Below are 15,380 nucleotides of genomic sequence, written 5' to 3'. Positions count from 1 at the left end.
AATATGCAGTGAGAATTGTAGTGTACATTGCACCATTTATACACTGCAAACATCATACATTAGTAACAAGTCTGTCATGAACTCAGTTAATTGTAGGGTTTGTTCTGAACATTTTCTTGCCAGGCATGGTGGTTTACGCCTGTAATCCCAGCACTATGGGAGGCTGAAGTGGGAGGATCACTTAAGTGAGTTCAAGACCAGGGCAACATAGCGAGACCTCACCTCTACAAACAAACACAATTAAAAAAAATATATTTTTTCATTGTTGAGCTTTATTTTCGGTGTTTGTAATATGAAGACATAGGTATCTTTTTATTTATCAAATAAGGTTTATTAATTATGCTTTTTCTTTTAAATGACAGCCTTGAGTCAACTTTTTCTGTCTTTGTGCCAAGAATTACAGTAGTCTCAACGTAGAGCCGAGGTGATTCTGATCTAAAGATGCTCCATGAATGTGCGATATTTCTTTTTCTTTTGTTTTTTGTGATGGAGTCTCACTCCGTCGCCCAGGCTGGAATGCAGTGGCACAATCTCAGCTCACTGCAGCCTCCGCCTCCCGAGTTCAAACAATTCTCCTGCCTCAGCCTCCCGAGTAGCTGGGATTAGAGGCACACACCACCATGCCTGGCTAATTTTTGTATTTTTAGTAGAGATGGGGTTTCACCATTTTGGCCAGGATGGTCTTGATCTCCTGACCTCAGATGATATGCCCGCCTCGGCCTCCCAAAGTGCTGGGATTACAGGCATGAGCCACTGCGCCCAGCCGCATAGGGGATATTTCGAAGAATCTTAGCTTTGATGCATCTGTGGGGAAGAAATGAGTGATTATTAACAAAGGTAAGAGAAGAGGAGAGTCATTGCAAATAAAGAATCTTGTAGCGGCCAGGTGCGGTGGCTCACACTTGTAATCCCAACACTTTGAGAGGCCGAGGAGGATCACCTGAGGTCAGGAGTTCGAGACCAGCCTGGCCAACATGGTGAAACCTCATCTCTACCGAAAATACAAAAATTAGCCGGGCGTGGTGGCGGGTGCCTGTAATCCCAGCTACTCCGGAGGCTGAGGCAGGAGAATCGCTTGAACCTGGGAGGCAGAGGCTGTGGTGAGCCGAGATTGCACCACTGCACTCCAGCCTGGGAGACAGAGTGAGACTCTGTCTCAAAAAAATAAACAGTATCTTGTAGCAGTTTATTCTAGGCCAGAGCCACAGTTTTTGTTGATTTGGCTAGAAATTATTAAAGTTGGTATTCTGTGAAATTTTGTTTGAGTGGTTCTTTGTTTGGTTGAGCGGGTTCAGATGAGGCTGAGAAAACAGGAAGATTGTGCTTGGAAGAGGGGGAGAAGCCTTGGCTTCTTTAGGCCAAGGCAGGTCAGTCATTCTATAAGGAGAGTCTCTATACAGGATGTTTCTGCTTTTAAAAATATGGTCTGATATGCAAATTCACTTATCTGGTGCAAATGATTCTGGCAAAGGTTTCTACTTTCTTGATTCAGGAATAAGACAAAAGAGTTTTCCACCCCAGAGTACACAACAAAAAAGAGACATTATAAGACTTTTCAGAACTACTAAAGTGGTATGATTTTATGATTTCTTGTTGAATTCAGCATTTGAAAACAGAAGAAATGTGAAAACAGAGGAAAGGTGCTTAGCATAGGAATTAACTTGTTTCTCGGCAAGGAAACCAGGGTCGGGTGTTTGAATCACTTGGCTTTGTGGTGGTTCTGTTGGTTTTTGTGTGTGTGTGTTTTTCTTCTTCTGCTGGATTATCATCTCTTTTTTTCTGCCTTGGAAACTGTTTCTTTATCTAGGGCAATCACCCCATTTACACAGGAGGCAAATTCAAAGCTAGTTGCCCTATGTTGTTAAAAGCTGTCAGATTCACATCCTTTGCCATATCCTTCTTCAAGAGTCAGGACGATGAAGACAGGAGTCTAAACGTGGGGCCGGAGTGAGCTGCCCCATCCTCAGTACCAACACCTATTCCTGACAGCTTAAGTTGCTTCTCAGCCTTAGTGAAGCTTTCTCAGCTATTCTAGCTCATGATGATCATTCCCTCCTTTGAACTGAAATAGCCTAATTGTCTCTGAGTCATGTGGCAATTAGTCTTGTTTTGCTTTCTGATATCTCTTGTAGTTGACTTTTATTGTTAATGTATGCTGCTTGAAGGCAAGGGCTGTTGTGAATTTATTATATTGCTATATATTTTACAGAGACTCTTGATTTTTCCCTGGGTTTACCTTGGGAAGTTTTCCTGCCTCTTAAATGGCGAGAGGATCCTTTAGAAGATTTCCTAACTCTCAGAATCTTTTAGATTTTTCACGTCATGCTGTGTTTGCTATGGCCTTGAAAAAGCAGTTTTTCCCTCCTTTGCAACAGACACAACCAAGATTCTGGATGAAGACCAGGCACCACAATTTTCCTAGAATAATACTTACCTTGAGTAGTTTTTTATGGGGAAAAAACCCCCCAATATTCTTAGGCTTAATTTCCATGATCAAATATTTTAAAGATAGAAACAAGTGATGTATAGTAGTTAGCTATGGGGGCAGGCAAACAAGCAAAATGTTAAGATCTTGCATGACTAATTAGTATTGTATAAAACACATTTAAATTTTGTTGTACCCACTCTTACATTAGAAATGAATTGATTGATTGATATGGTATTGGCTTTCCTTTAAGGGATTTATTTCTTAATGAATTAGAGGTTTCCCATTGAAAAAGAATCTGCGTATTTTTATATACTATCCCAACTTTCATCTGAGTTATTTCATGTTTTTCATTGCCCCATTGGAGACCATATTTTGCCAAAGAGTCATTTAATATATTTTTCACACTGGCTTTGATTTGGTGACATGTAACAGTTCTGGAAGAATTAATGATATGTTAACACAAGTTGACTGTGATAGAATAATTACAATAAATATACCTATTTTCCTTTGGGGAGAGAAGTCTAAAATTCTGCTTTATAGAAGCTATTCTCAGCTCTAAGAGAGCATATATGTAGATCTTCATTTCTTTTCTTCTAACAATTTTAGGGGAAAATACAAACCTTAAGTTATTTCCTAAAATATTTCCCATGATGATTACTACCTTGGATTTTAAGGCTTCTTTCTTCAGGAGTTCTGACTCTTCTATAAGCACAGTCAGAATGCTGACTCTCCTTTAGGTAGTCAGAATGGGTCTTCCAGACCTTTGTATGAGCCCATTAGCTGCCTCAGCTTTTCCTCAACTTTCAGGAAAACACAGGTTACATATTCTTTACATTACTATGAGAAACTACCTACGTTATTTTTTTTTTTTAATTTTATTTTTGGCTGGGCACGTTGGCTCACACCTGCAATCCCAACATTTTGGGAGGCTGAGATGAAAGGATTGCTTGAAGCCAGGAGTTTCAAGACAAGCCTGGGTGACAAAGTAACACCTTGACTATAAAAAAAAAAAAAATTAACCTTTCTGGCGGTGACGACCTACCCACACGAGAACATGCCTATCGCAAAGGATCTCCTTCATCCCTCTCCAGAAGAGGAGAAGAGGAAACACAAGAAGAAACGCCTGGTATAGAGCCCCAGTTCCTACTTCATGGATGTGAAATGCCCAGGATGCTATAAAATCACCACGGTCTTTAGCCGTGCACAAATGGTAGTTTTGTGTGTTGACTGCTCCGCTGTCCTCTGCCAGCCTACAGGAGGAAAAGCAAGGCTTACAGAAGGATGTTCCTTCAGGAGGAAGCAGCACTAAAAGCACTCTGAATCAAGATGAGTGGGAAACCATCTCAATAAACACATTTTGGATTAAAAAAAAAAATTAAAACAATTAGCCGAGCATGGTGGCATGCACCTGTAGTCCCAGCTACTCTGGAGGCTAAGGTGGGAGGACCGCTTGAGCCTAGGAGCTCAAGGTTACAGTAAGCTATGATCATATCACTGCATTCCAGCCTGGGTGACAATAGCCCTGTAATGTAGGTAGTTACTTTTATCTCCATTTTACAAATGAAAAGAACTGAGAGACATTAAGTTAAAATAACCAGTGCAAAAATCACAGATGGGGGATAGCCAAAGCTTTAAAATGGAATAGCAGGAAATTTTAATTTGCAAATAGAATCATTAATGTTTAATATAATCATTAATAGATTTAATAGAATTAATGAGTTGATAGGATCATTAATTCATACTTAGTTTGGAGTGACTGTTGAACACATTTCTCAGCTAATTTAGGTCTTCATTATATTTTAGAACATATTATCTGCATCATTAAAAAATTCCTCATTTCCTCATTGCCTATCTCTGCCTTTTATTCAAAGTTTTAAAATAAACAGATTTTGTTTATACTGCCTCTTTTATTAATATTTATGGTAAGATATTTTATACTGCTGATAAATGGACATTAATGATATATAGCCTATTGTCTGAAAAAAGCATTTTGGATTATAGCCCAAAACTGGAAACAACCAAGAGATAAATAAATGGTGTTATATTCATACAATAAAATATTACTCGGATAAAAAAGTTCAGTTCAAAACTTTCAGTTTTATCATTGCATTATTTGCAGTTGTAAAACATGGTAACATCACAACCTTATGTTGCAAAGTTATTAAAAATATTAGCAAGATACACTAATTGCTGTAGCCATGTTACAGTTAAGCTAAAGGAATTTCTTATTAACCAAAAGCAAAAAATAAGTTTGGTTTTTTTGGGCCTTAATTGACTATTTATAATAGAACTTGCCTTTGGATAGCGAACAGATTCATAAATGAAAGAGGAGATTCTGGAACTTACTGTATAATTACAGGTAACTCTGTAAAGTTTGAAATGTAAAGACCATGCCTTAATACAATTGATAATTGGAATCATGCTGGCATCTTCTTAATATCTCTTGCTTGTCTGTGGAGCATGGCATGATTACTTATACATAATTACTACATTTAGGAAACAGCCTTTATAAGACCCACTTTTTCTGAAGTTTTTGGTGTTATTCTTTTCTTAACCACCAGTACTGATCTCATTATGTTTTGGCCAACTTACTTGAGGGCATGCTAAAAGGTGATCTAAATACTTAATTTCTCCTTTCCAATTGTGCATCGTGTTTTACAGATAAACCTTATCTTTACTTTCATTTAGTTGCATGTCACTGAGAAAATTTGAGATCTTTAGCATTCATGTCCTTGCCTGAAGTATAAGGATTTCACATAATTTCAGCTTTTATCATTCAAGTCTTATAGATGCTTTTCTCTTGTCTCTGTTTTCAAATAATGGTGCTAATTATATTTAAGTGGCAGTATGTTTATTCAATATAGTTATAGTGTTAGTAGTGTAGGATTTAACAAGCTTTTCCTCTGGCATGTATACTAGTTCTTCATGTTCTATGTAATAACTTATACAGTGCTATGGTATTTTTGTTGTTAGATTTAAGTTTTCTTTGAATTTTTTTTCTGTCCATAATCTTAGGCTTTCTTTTTGTGCTTACTGTTTTTTTCTCCCCCAGAATGATACATGGCAGGGATTATAAATCTGTTTTATAAAACTTAACTTCATTAAACATATGAAGAACATGGGATTATTTTTCTTGTCATAAAAGGTGACCTCCAGTGACAAATGGCTATTACATTATTTATTTATGTGAGATTCCTTCATTTCATATACTGTTATCAATGTGTTTGATAATGATTGAAGAACCAGTTGGTGTTGGTTTCTAATACTAATTAATAATTTGCCTTGAGCCTACTCAATCTTCTTATATCCATTATCAGATTTTTTTCTTCAAATCTGAAAATTTTTTCTTTTCTTTTCTTTTTTTTTTTTTAGACGGAGTCTCGCTCTTTTCCCCCAGACTGGAGTGCAGTGGCGCAATCTCGGCTCACTGCAAGCTCCGCCTCCTGGCTTCACGCCATTCTCCTGCCTCAGCCTCCTGAGTAGCTGGGACTACAGGCGCCCGCCACCACGCCTGGCTAATTTTTTTTTTTTTTTTTGTATTTTTGGTAGAGATGAGGTTTCACCGAGTTAGCCAGGATGGTCTTGATCTCCTGACCTCGTGATCCGCCCGCCTCGGCCTCCCAAAGTGCTGGGATTACAGGCGTGAGCCACCGCACCCAGCTATTTTTTCTATATTTTAATATAGTTCATTGAGGGTAATAATTTTATCCTACAACAAACATGTAAGTTATTGAAGAATATTGGAGTTTTATGATAATGCTATCATAAATATAAAAGGTAGGGTAAGAGGGATCCAAATAGAGCTCACTTATATTGTTACTGACAGGCAGTCACGCTGTGCTGATAGAATGTGGCCTGACACTTGATGGAGTGCAACATATGTATACTTGGGCAATTTGAGCGGATATATACGGTCCCGAGTTTAAAGAAGAGAACAAACACCAGTGCACAGCTATAGTATTCCTAATATAGGATGCATTTTAAAGAATTTCACATTCTACAAATGGAGAGAGATGGCAGGAGAAGCCTTATTTTGAGTCCTGCACTAAGCCAAGTTAACCTCATGGGTGTAATTACCTTGACCTTTTTGTAAGGACAAAATATTTAATCATTAAAAGGCCCTCTGTAGGGTTTGAAATATCTATATTTTATATATGAATGCTTTTATTAATATTTATGGTAAGATATTTTATACTGCTGATAAATGGACATTAATGATATATAGCCTATTGTTTGAAAAAAGCATTTTGGATTATAGCCCAAAACTGGAAATAACCAACAGATAAATAAATGGTGGTATATTCATACAATAAAATACTACTCAGATAACAAAGATGAACTTAATCTCATAAACATTACGGGCAACATAGTGAGAACCTATCTTTTTAAAAAAAAAAAAAAAAAAGAAAAGCTGGGTGTGGTGATGGGTGTCATAGTCCCAGCTACTCGGGAGGCTGAGGTAGGAGGATTGCTTGAGCCCGGGAGTTTGAGGTTGTAGTGAGCTATGATCATGCCACTGGACTCTAGCCAGGAGCCTGGGCAACAGAGCAAGACCTTGTCTCTAAACAAGGCAAAACAAAAACAAAAAAAACAAAAATCAATTGCATTTTTATATATTAGCAGTGAACACATGGAAATACATGCAATACCATTTATAACAGTTCAATCAAAAGAAATACTTGAGCATGTATCTAACAAAACATATAGGACTTGCTGGTATACTGAAAACTGCAAAATGCTGATGAAAGAAATCAAAGACCAAAATAGTGAGAGATACTGTGTTCATTGATTGGAAGACTCAACATAGTAAAGATGTCAGTTCTCCTCAAATTAATCTGCAAGTTTAATGTAATTTTTATCAAAAGCCCAGGAAGATTTTTTGTAGATATAGGCAAGATTATTATCAATTGTATGTGGAAATACAAGGAAACTAGAATAGCTAAACTGAATAAAAAAATTGGAGGAATCACTCTACCTGATTTCAAGACTTATTGTGTAGCTCCAGTAATCAAGATTGTGTAATATTGGTAGAAGGATAGACCAAAGATCAATGAAACAGAATAGAAAAGCAGGAATAACAGAATAGAGACCTATACAGATATCCTCAGTAAATTTTTAAATTGAGATATAACTTACATACCTGTAAAATTTAGTGGTTTTTTATTATATTTACAAAGTTGTATAACATTCACCATCATTTAATTCCAGAACATGATCATCACTTAAAAAATAAATGCTGGCCTGGTGCGGTGGTTCACGCCTGTAATCCCAGCACTTGGGGAGGCCTAGCGGGTGGATCACCTGAGGTCAGGCATTTGAAACCAGCCTGAGCAACATGGTGAAACCCCGTCTCTACTAAATATACAAAAAAAAAAAAAAAAAAAATTAGCCGGGTGTGGTGGTACATGCCAGTAATCCCAGCTACTTGGGAGGCTGAGGCAGGAGAATCCCTTGAACCTGGGCAGTGGAGGTTGCAGTGAGCCAAGATCGCGCCATTGCACTTCAGCCTGGGCAACAAGAGCAAAACTCTGTCTCAAATAAATAAATAAAATTAAAATAAAATAAAATAAAATAAAATGCTGTATTCATTAGCCATTTCCCAACTGATTTTTGATAAAGATGCAGAAGCAATTCAGTGCAGGAAGGGTAGCGTTTTAAATAAATGGTGCTGGAGCAACTGGACAGCTATAAGACCAAAAAAAAAAGGAAAAAAGAAAAAATCTGACCTAAACTTCACACCTTATAAAAAAATTAACTGAGAATGGATCGTGGACTTAAATGTAAAACATTACACTAAAAAAAATTTTAGAAAATAACAGGAGAAAATCTTTAAGATATAGAGCTAGGCAAAGAGTTCTGAGACTTGACACCAAAAGTATGATCTAGAAAAGGAAAAATTGGTAAGCTGGACTTCATAAAAACTAAAACGTTTTGGTCTGCTAAAGACCATGTTAAAAGGCTGAAAAGGCAAACTACAGACTGGGAGAAAATATTTTTGAACCACATATCCAGTAAAAGACTACGATCTAGAGTATATAAATAACTCCAAACTCAATATTAAAAAACCCCAAGTAATCCAATTAGAAAACGGCAAAAGATGTTAAGGAACATTTCACTGAAGAGGATATACAGATGGCATGTAACCCCATGAAGAGATGTTCAACATCATTAGCCATTAGGGAACTGCAAGTTAAAACCACAGTGAGATATCTCAAAATAGAGTTTAATTTTTAAAAAGCCCAGGTGCACTGGCACACACCTGTAATCCTAGTACTTTGCGAGGTTGAGGTGGGAGGATCACCTGAGCCTGGAAAGTCGAGGCTGCAGTGAGCCGTGATCCTGCCACTGCACACCAGCCTGGGCAACGGGAATGAGACTGTGTCTTAAAACAAATTTTTTTAAAGGAAAAAATAATATCATTAAATTTAGTAAATGCAGGAAAAAAGGCTAAAGCAGAAAAAAACCACATGTGATCTCAATAACTGTATATAACTTCCAGTAACATTTTGTTGTATTTTATACATTTTTTTGCCCTGTGCATTTTTATATTATATAGTTAACTGAATATGCAGTTGTGTCTTGCTTTTTTCACAATACTCAATATCATGAGTATTTTTATCACTTAAAATTATCCATGAATATAAATTTTAAATAGCTCATAATCTTTGTTGTATGGATGTACAGTAATTAACCATTCCTTTTGTATGTTTAAAGTACTTCCATTTTGTTGCTATTATAAATAATGCTGTGAGAAACATTTTTGTATGTAAACCTCTGTCAGGATTTCTGATTCCTTCCTTATAATACATTCTTAGATGTAGAATTACTGTGTCATGGCGTGGGCATCTTAGAGGCCTTTGTTAACTATACATTGCCAAAATACTTTGCAGAAATGTAGTTTTGATTTGTGCCCCTTTTATATTCTTACATTTCTCCTTTCTCTAGGAAAATAAATGTTCATGTTACTCACCTTTACTCAAGGTTTCCAAACACTTTTTCTTGACTCTCCTCCTACAACTCTGTTCTCAGCTTTCCAAAATTGTTTCTCTTTACTCCTTAGATATCTGGGTTTCCTTAGGTTCTGTGCTCTCCCTATTCTCTCTATGTATATTCTTCTTTGAGCTGATCAGAACCAGCCCCTTGTCTTCAACTACAGTTTACATCATAATGACTCCTAAATCCCATATCTCTGCTGAGTTTTGGGAACCAGTTCTAACACCATACTAGATATTTTTACCTTATGCCACATAGCCATCACAAATGTAACTCCCTTATCCAAAACTGAAACTCATTATCCAACCACACCAACTTCATCGCCACTGATGGCAGTATGACCCACCCAGTGGTAGAAGCCGGAAGTTTGGGAGTTAGCCTAGATGTCTCCTTGAATTTTGTGTACCACTTGTCAATCATTACATTTTAAGATTCTGCTTCCAAAATAGCTCTCTAATTTGTTACCTTCCCTTTTCACTGCCTTAATTTAGGCCCTCATATTTTTTGTACTACTGCATTGGTGTCTTAACTGATATGCCCATTTCTGACCTAGTTCCATCCCTCAGTTTCATCCTTCACATTAAAACCAGTTTGTCTTTTAATTTTTAATTTTTAATTTTATTTTTGAGACAGGATCTGGCTCTGTTGCTCAGGCTGGAGTGCAGTGGTGCAGTCTTGGCTCCCTGCAGCCTCTGCCTGCTGGGTTCAATTCATCCTTCCACCTCAGCCTCCTAAGTAGCTGGGACTGTAGGTGCTTGCCACCATGCCCAGCTAATTTTTTGTAGATCCAGGGTTTCACCATGTTGCCCAGGCTAGTCTCAAACTCCTGAGCTCAAGTGATCCACCTGCATCGGCCTTCCAAAGTGCTGGGATAGGCTGGGCACAGTGGGTCACACCTGTAATCCCAGCACTTTGGGAGACCAAGGTGGGCGGATCACTTGAGGTCAAGAGTTCGAGACCAGCCTGGCCAGCATGGTGAAACCTTGTCTCCACTAAAAATACAAAAATTAGCCGGGCGTAGTGGTGGGTGCCTGTAATTTCAGCTACTCAGGAGGCTGAGGCGGGAGAATCACTTGAACCCAGGAGGCGGAAGTTGCAGAGAGCCGAGATCACACCACTGCACTCCATCCAGCCTTGGCGATAAAGCGAGATTCCATCTCAAAAACAAAACAAAATATACAAAATGCTGGGATTACAGGTATGAGCCACCATGCCTGGCCCAGTTGTCATTTTAATGCATGCATGTCAGCATGTTTCTCACCATCACTGTCTTCTGTCTCCTGTAAAATAAAGCCTATTCTCTGTAGCATGGCACCCATGAGCCTGGTCTTGATTTCCTTCCTCCAGGCTATGTTCATGATTTATCCCTGGCCGTGCCTGATCTGGCTCCCAGTCATGCTGAGCGAGTTTCCTCAATATATTAGAATTGTTTTTCAGGCCTTTATGCTTTTGCTCATGTTTTTTTTGCCTGACATGCTTCTTTCTTCTATCCATTTGCCAGATTTCTTTCACATCCTAAGATTCAGGTAACATCAAACCTCCTATGGAAGGGAAGCCCTCTATAGGAAGAGTTAAGGGCTTCCTCGTCTGTGTTCCCATTGTGCCATGTACCTACTTCTTTTTGCTACCTCCTACATTGGTGTACTTTTGTTGTTGTTGTTAAGCTGTCCCTATTATACTAGATTGTAACACATGCTTTCTACCGCCTAGAGCAGGAACTGTGTACTCTTAATTGTTTCCTGAGGGCTTGAGATTAGCATCTGGCATGTAGTAGGTGTTTAATAAATATTTCTTGAGTAGATGAAGGTAAGAGTGAATGAATGAAGGGTTTCATGCTGAAAAATAAAAAAAGGATTTAACTTTAAGAAAAAAGTCACGGATTTTGGAGTCATAGGAATTGAATTTGAGTCCTACCATTGTTTCTTAGTGTTCATATAATTTTAAGCAAGTTGTTTCCCTCCTCTGATCTTGAGCTCTTTTCTAAAGGGAGGTGGTAGTAGCGGTAGTAATAGTATTAACAGTAGTAGTAGTAATAATAAAAGTCCTTTTAAAATAAATATTCTGCAAATTTTAGTTAATATTGTTACCAGTAATGAAAAGCATCTTCTGTATGTAGGCTGCACATGCATAATGCATTGTCTTGAACGAAGTGAGAGGAGAATTACTTAAAACTTTGGGTAGACTACTCATCAATTACAAGATCAATTTACTTGGTTTTGCTATAATTTGGTTGCCATTGTTGACCCATTGCTTTATCGTCCCATTGTCTCATCACTTACTCAGACGCTGAAGATGGGTGGGGGGAGTCAGTTTTAGAAAACAGCCTTCCCTAGGCTGGGCTCAGTGGCTGACGTCTGTAATCCCAGCACTTTTGGAGGCTGAGGCAGGTGGATCACCTGAGGTCAGGAGTTCAGGACCAGCCTGGCCAACATGGCGAAACCCCATCTCTACTAAAAAAAAATACAAAAATTAGCTGGGCGTGGTGGCGGGCGTGTGTAATCCCAGCTACTCGGGAGGCTGAGACAGGAGGATTGCTTGAACCTGGAAGGTGGAGGTGGCAGTGAGCCGAGATTGCACCATTGCACTCCAGCCTGGGCAACAAGAGTGAAATTCCATCTCAAACAAACAAACAAACAGATACAAAAAAAGAAAAAAAAAGAAAACAGCCTTCCCTGAAAGTTGTTTGTAATGCTTATGGTCTAGGATGTGAAATTTACAGGATGATGAAACATGCAGATATTAATAGTGTTCCATATTGTTTTTGAATGTGGTTTGACTTTTCTAACGATCAGCAGTAACAAACTTGTATACTACCAGTCAACCCTGTTTTCCATGTTTTCTCTACAGAGATGTATAGTTAGAGCAGAGATGACTAATGTGTTTTCAAGAAATGCTACTATAACCTTTAAGTCTGATGGGTAGATTGAGCATTTAAAGCTGTTGCTTTTTCATCGCATCTGGATGACTGTATGTTCCTACCAAATGAATCACTTTATGAATATGCATGAGCTTATAAACACAACTTTTTAGAAAAAATTCTTGTGTTCTGAAACAAAATTACGTTGGTAGTATTTTCCAAGTTTTCCGTAAGAAGTAGCTTTCCATTAGCCCTAGAAATTCCTTGAATAATATGTTTTTACCCCCTTACTTGTATTACATTTAATGACATCTCTGGCTTTATTTTCTCCATTCTTTTTTCCATGGAGTTTCTTAATTTCACTGTTTTTGCCTTGCCCTTTAGACGGGTGAAACAATGATGACTCATTTTAGATTGATGAAAGGGACAGCTTAGCAGCTGGAGAGCTGGTAGACACTAGACCACTAAATTGCCAGCACCAGCCTTCTCTTCATTGTCCATGTAAGGCTTGTGGCAGAGGTATGCCCATTCAGTCATTTATTAATATGTAATTTGTAGGTTAGATGACTTCATCAAATTGTATTTACATTTGACCTGGAAGTTCAACCATGTTTTGCTTTGGGACATTTTTAATTGTTAAAAATCATAGTTGGGTTCTGATCAATATGTACATGCTGAAGTTCTTATTTAGCCACATTATGGGCTTTTTTTTTTCTTCAGCACATCAACAGTACACAGCAGCTCAGAATGGTCAAAATTGTTTCATTAGTGCCTTAACAACCATTCATGATATATCATATTGTAGAATGCAAGTATAGTCACGCACTGCTTAGCGATGGGGATACATTCTGAGAAATGCATCATTAGGTGATTGTTTCCTTGTGGGAACATCATAGAGTGTAGTTACACAGACCTAGATGGTATAGCCTACTACCCACCTAGGGCTATGTGGTATGGCTTGTTGCTCCTAGGCTACAAACCTGTACAGCATTTTCCTAACTCAATACTGTAGGCAGTTGTAACACAATGGTAAAGTATTTGTGTATCTAAATACAGCTAAACAGGAAAGGTGCAGTATAAATACAGCATTATCATCTTACAGGACCTCTGTTGGTATATGGTGCATGACTGTATATCCCTTATCTACATTTCCCCCTTTTGGCTTGGATAGACCATCAATTCCTTGGGTTTACATTTATTTCATGTAATCTTAAAGGATTTTGTTTTATGCATGGCACCATTTTTTTTTTCAATACAAATGGTTAGTATAAAACCCAAATTTGAGAAGTTGATAACAATGGCTTAGTATTGAACACAAGTGTTACATAAAGTTGTGGAAAAAGCCTTAGAGAGGTAGTCAGGGGATTTGAGTTCCAGGTCTGACTGTGCACTTGACTCACCATGTCATCTTGGTTAATAATCACCTAACAATAAAAATAATAACCTTAATTTATATAATTTGCAGACTGCAGAGCACTTTTAAAGAAAGTATAGGCTGGGTGTGGTGGCTCACATCTGTAATCCCAGCATTTTGGGAGGCTGTGGCAGGTGGATCACTTGAGTGATTAGGCGTTCAAGACCAGCCTGGACAACATGGTGAAACCCTGTTTCTACCAAAAACACAGAAACGTAGCTGGGCATGGTGAAACATGCCTGTGGTCTCAGCTACTCCAGAGGCTGAGGTGGGAGGATCGCTTGAGCCTGGGAGGCAGAAGTTGCAGTGAGCTGAGATTGTGCCATTGCACTCTGGCCTGGGTGACAGAACCAGATCTTGTCTCAAAAAAAAAAAAAAATTATATTGGGCATAGATATGATTATTCACATTTTATGATGAGGAAACTAAAATTCAAAGAATTTAAGAGATTTGCTCAAGGTCGCATACCGGTAAGGGCTAGAACTAGGATTGATTTTTATCACTTTCCTTTCAGTCATACCATGCTGCCTCTCATTTTACTTTTATGGTATCAATTGTAAAATAAGGGGGTTGGACTGGATCAGTGATTTTTTTCAAGCTACATTTACACAGAGTCTTAGGATTCTTTTGAGTGGCCTCCAGGTTTGCTTGTGGAATGAAGATTGAAATATAGGGAAAGGTGCTTAGCTTTGCACCAGAGTGTATACACTGAGTGAGGTAGTAGTTGCTCATTGACAGTTGAGAAACTACCGCATGTTGTTACCGATGGATGATTTTGTGTCCTTTTAGTGTGATTGGACAAAAAGAAAGTGGAAAGGCATCTGATATAAACTTTTGAGGTTTTGTTTTTGTTTTTTAAAGAATGGGGTAGAATTCCATAGCTACTTAAAGCTTGCAAACTACTGCATTAGATGATTTTTTTTTTTTTTTAAGGTAGGGTCTCACTCTGTCACCCAGGCTAGAGTGCAGTGGCGCTGATCTCAGCTCTCTGCAACCTCTGCTTCCTGGGCTCAAGTGATCCTCCCACCTCAGCCTCCTAAGTAGCTGGGACTACAGGCACATGCCACCACGCCTGGGTAATTTTTGTATATTTTGGTAGAGTTGGGGTTTTGCCATGTTGCCCAGGCTGGTCTTGAACTCCTGAGCTCAAGCAAACTACCTGCCTTGGCCTCCCAAAGTGCTGTGATTACAGGCGTAAGCCACCATGCCCAGCCATATGGTTTTTAAGGAATTTTTCAGCCTGTGAGTTTGTAAAATATTGCAACCTTAACCTGATGGGCCCCTGATGACTTTACAGATGTTGCAGGCTTACATCAGTTTAGAGTTATGGGGCATTATTGAAGCCCTGTTTATCTTCCAAGATAGTCTTTGTTCTTCTTTGCTAAGGTGGCTATTTTTAGTAATCTTTAGGGAAAAGAGGCACAATGGCAGAAATGAGCATGTGTTATTATTAGTATATTTATGCAGCCAATATTGGTAATGCTTTTTTTTTTTTAAAGACTGTGTAGGAGTGAAAGGGGAGTTTTCCTTTCCCCCTTTGAGGTTAGCTGAAAATCAACTGACAAAAGGCAGATTAATAGGAGAAAAGGCATAAACATTTTTATTAACATGTATGGAGGAAAATCACAGAGCGATTGCCCACAACCCAGTGGGGTACAGATGCTTATGTACCCTTGTTTTTAGAGGAA

General features: G+C 38.3%; 1 protein-coding gene and 1 pseudogene across 8 annotated transcripts in view; both read left to right on the top strand.

The window, feature by feature from the left end:
• The window catches only part of SIK3 (SIK family kinase 3), a 254,200-nt gene that overhangs the window by 58,994 nt on the left and 179,826 nt on the right, over window positions 1-15,380 (top strand). The window lies entirely within an intron of this gene.
• On the top strand, window positions 1,041-12,404 carry LOC112135415 (small ribosomal subunit protein eS27-like; annotated as a pseudogene).

Source organism: Pongo abelii, chromosome 9 (assembly GCF_028885655.2).
Source record: "Pongo abelii isolate AG06213 chromosome 9, NHGRI_mPonAbe1-v2.0_pri, whole genome shotgun sequence".
Taxonomy (NCBI): Eukaryota; Metazoa; Chordata; class Mammalia; order Primates; family Hominidae; genus Pongo; species Pongo abelii.
This window is presented reverse-complemented; position numbering and strand designations above follow the sequence as displayed.